General features: G+C 35.7%; 1 protein-coding gene across 1 annotated transcript in view; it reads right to left on the minus strand.

The window, feature by feature from the left end:
- Positions 1-4,389, minus strand: part of METTL8 (methyltransferase like 8) — a 99,344-nt gene that overhangs the window by 59,045 nt on the left and 35,910 nt on the right. The gene's annotated exons all lie outside the window — the stretch shown is intronic.

A 4,389-nucleotide genomic window follows, 5' to 3' on the forward strand; every position in this document is an offset into this window, starting at 1 on the left:
AAAAAAAAAAAAAAAAAAAAAGGTATGATAGTTTCTCTCCTGAAGTGTTTTCTGGCCAAGTGAGGGAAAGGGAATATTTAGGGTGGGTGACATTGGTTAGCATTCTTTATATGCCACAGCCTTGATAAACCTTGCTTTGCTGGGTATTTGTTAATTTAATTTGTAGCACATGGCCAAAGCATGTAAGCCCAGAGCCTCAATTTTACATATTAAGGACAGTTTTTTTTAAGTGATTTTATTATTTTCTTTTGGGAATTCTAAGCAGATATATTTCTTAACAATATTTTGTGACCACTAGACCAAAAACCCAAGTACAATAGAATAAGAAAATAAATTTATAATTGTCATTCTTGCTGAATTGAATAACATTAAAATCAGTTAAATAAGTAAAAAAATGCTATATTAAGACAGAATCTCAGCAATTCTTAATTCTAATAATCCTGTATACATACATTTTTAAGAATGGTCAGTAACACAGTTGAAAATATGCTATGTAAAATGCATGCGTAAATCCTAGCTCAAATTGAGAATCACTAGCTGATTAGCCCAAATCCATCTCCATTTCTGGAAAAATAATTTAAACATTTGAAGAATAAGTCTTCTTAATTATGTATTGGTAGATATGTCACTGTAAAAGCTTTATGGAAAAGTATTCAAAAGACGCTTTAACAAGCTTACTGTTTCTAATAAGAACTGATTGTAATATTGCTTGACATTTCAGCTGTTCATCATAGCATTCAACCTAATGCTGTAAGCTTGTAAGCTGTCAGGTAGAAACAGATGCTAAAAGGTGTGTGTACATAATATCCATTATATCCATTAGGGAGTACTGGAGGTGCTAGTAGGCATAGAAATGCCATGTGCTGTACACTCTGTACCACCTTACTGAAAATGAATGGGTTTTAAGACTGAATTTCAAAATGAACTGCGGAATGGCAAAATGTATCACTGTCCTTTTAAACATAAAATGCAGAATTTTCCTTTTGGAAAAAAAAGGGGGGGGCTTAGTTATACACACCAAAAATACTGTGATGGTTCCGTTCAGATGTGACTAACAGTGATGAGAAATGAGACATTCAACAGCCGGTGCAGATGCTCCTGTTTCTTGTTTGTTTTCCCTCTCCCACTAAACGCCAGCTCTTTGGGTGGAGGCAAATGAAACGAAATGCTCCTCCCACCACTATCTTCACCCTGATGTGCCTTTGTTCTTTTTCCTGCCAGCATTCCACATAAGACTATCAAACCCCTATCTGCAAAATTATTTTTACAGCTCCTTCTGCACTGAATATAATTCATAAAATCTTCTGCATGCTGAAGAGTAGAAACTGATTACATCTAGAAAGAGAGGCAATTCATGCTGTAAAATGTGAAATGATATAAACGTTTCCCACCAGGAAAAACCAAATCAAAATAAAATTTCAATCCTTTGAATCATCACGTTGACACTTATCTATCAATCTATATATAGAAGAGGAAGAGAGATGAAAAAAAGGCAAAAGTTTCTCTCACTGTAAATGAACAAGAACCTCTGTAGACAAAGACAAAGACATAACCAGACCGGGTATTAGGCAATTTAGGAAAATGTCAGAGAAGTCTGTGCCTTGCAGGCTGTGAGCCTGTGGAGAAAGCATTGTGTGGCCTGGGCCTAAATCTGTGGCTCCCTGTTTAGGCAGCTATTTCTCTAATTAACCACACAAACATTTTTATCTATTTTCATTTATTTATCTATAATAGTCACATACAATCTTGTGTTGCTATTTGTCTTTTTTATTATACACATATATAATAAACATATAATATAGATAAATACATAATAAAATTATATAAATATCTTCTTAACTAAACTTCAAGCTTCTCTACAGGCAGCACCAAGTTGCTCATGAATTGTTTGAATGGTTACATAAAAATGACAATACTTGTCTGTTTTAAATTTAATTGCAAGGAGGTTACTTCTATTTTCCAGGGTAAGACTCTAGCAGGGAGAAATAAGGAAGTAACAGAAGACTGTGACAGCTGGAGTGAAGCTATCCAATTACTAACCACAATGATTAACAGATAGATATCCACTTCATATTATGACTGCCATGTTAGCTTAAAGTTTACTAGGTCATGGTTCCATTTTGTGATGGGAAAAGAAGAGAAGGGCAGGGCCAGCCTCAGATAGAATTCTGGTAAAAGAAAGGTGGTTTCTGCCACCACCATATTTTGTCATACTCTAAACTGAATATGAATTTAAGATACTATTTGGATAATGAAATTTTGTAGATAAGTAGTAATTTTACTTGAAATAACACAGTTTAAAATATTCCATTCACTCAAAAGTAGGCAGAAAAAGAAAAGAGGAATTAAAAACAGATGGAACGGCTCAGCACCCGTAGCACAGTGGTTATGGTGTCAGTTACATACACCAAGGCTGGCAGGTTTGAACCCAGCCTGGGCCAGCTAAACAACAATGGCAACTGCAACAAAACATAGTCTGGGCTTGGCGCCTATAGCTCAATTGGCTAAGGCGCCAGCCACGTACACCTAAGGTGGCAGGTTCGAATCCCCAGCCCAGACCCGCCAAACAACAATGATGGCTGCAACCAAAAAATAGCCGGGTGTTGTGGCGGGCGCCTGTGGTCCCAGCTACTTGGGAGGCAGAGGCAGGAGACTCGCTTGAGCCCAGGAGTTGGAGGTTGCTGTGAGCTGTAATGCCACGGCACTCTACCCAGGGGAACAGCTTGAGGCTCTGTCTCAAAAAAAAAAAAAACCAAAAAAAACCCCCCAAAAAAACATAGTCTGGCATTGTGGCGGGAGCCTATAGACCCAGCTACTTGGGAGGCTGATGCAAAAGAATTGCTTAAGCCCAAGAGTTTGAGGTTGCTGTGAGCTGTGACACCACAGTACTCTACCAAGGGCAACATAGTGAGACTCTGTCTCAAAACAAAAAGAAAAAAAGAAACAAAAAAAACCCAGATGGAACAAATAGGAAACAAACACCAAGAATGCATAATTAAACTCAATCACAGCAATTATTTCATTAAATGTAAATGGAGTCAATTGAAAAGCACAGATTATCAACTTGGACTGAAAAAAACAAGACCTAATAATATACTGTCTACAAGAGAACCACTTTAAATGTAAAGACACAAATACATTGGAATTAAAACAGATACAAACACTGCATTAGAAAACTGGTGGGGCTATGTTAATAGACAGTAGACTTCAAAAAAAGACTATCACAGAGATAAAGGGGGCATTTGATAATTATAAGAGGCAATTCACCAAGACAATACAGCAATCTTAGATGGGCCTGGACCTAGTTAGAAAGTTGCAAAATGAATGAAGCAAAAATGGTCAGAACTTTCTGGAAGGTGAAATTAACAAATTTAGAGTAATTACGACTTTCTAAAAGGAGAAATTAACAATTTATAGTAAACCCTCTTTTAATGATAAATAGAACAAAAATTCAATAAAGTTACAAAAGATTTGAACTTTATAAAATTGACATAAATGACATTTATAGAAAGAAAACTATACCTAATAATGGTAGAAAATACATTTCTTTTCAAGTGAAACTTTGCAAGGTAGAACATAAATGCTGGGCTACAAAACAAGTCTCAATAAATTCCAAAGTATGGAAATCATATAGAGAATGCTTTTTGACTTTAATGGTATTAAATGTTAATACTTCAGTGAATTGACTCATTAAGTCCACTTTGTTTAATATTAATATGGCCCTACCAACTATCTAACATAACACTGTGTAGGGCATACCTTTTATAAAATTTTAGTCTATTTATTTGTTTATACTGAAAGTGCTTCTTCTACCCCATGATTGCATTAATGTTCACAGCTATGATTTAATAAAAAAAAAAGAAAGAAAGAAAGAAAGTGCTTCTTAGTCCCAGCTACTTGCGAGACTAAGGCAGGAGGATTGTTTGAGCCCAAGAGTTTGAGATTACTATGAGCTACAATGATGCCATGGCACTCTACCCAGGGCAACAGAGTGAGACTGTCTCAAAAATAAATAAATAAAGTACTTGTCTTATAAGTGGCATATTGTTGATCTTTGCTTTTTTATCCAAACTTATGATAGTATCCAGAAAATTCCCAAATATTGAGAAATTAAGCAATACACTAGTAAATAACTTATGGGCCAAAGACTAAATCTTAAAGGAAAATAGAAAATATGTTGAACTGAATGATAATGAAATCTCAAAATATCAAAATTTGGAGGATTCAAATAAAGCAGTCTTTATTTATTTATTTATTTTTTGAGACAGAGTCTCACTATGTTGCCTTCAGTAGAGTGCTGAAGTGTCACAGCTCACAGCACCCCCAAACTCTTGGGCTTAAGTGATTCTCTTGCCTCAGCCTCCCAAGTAGCCAGGACTACAGGCGCCC

Source organism: Otolemur garnettii, unplaced genomic scaffold, assembly GCF_000181295.1.
Source record: "Otolemur garnettii isolate 467f Iridium unplaced genomic scaffold, OtoGar3 scaffold00187, whole genome shotgun sequence".
Classification (NCBI taxonomy): Eukaryota; Metazoa; Chordata; class Mammalia; order Primates; family Galagidae; genus Otolemur; species Otolemur garnettii.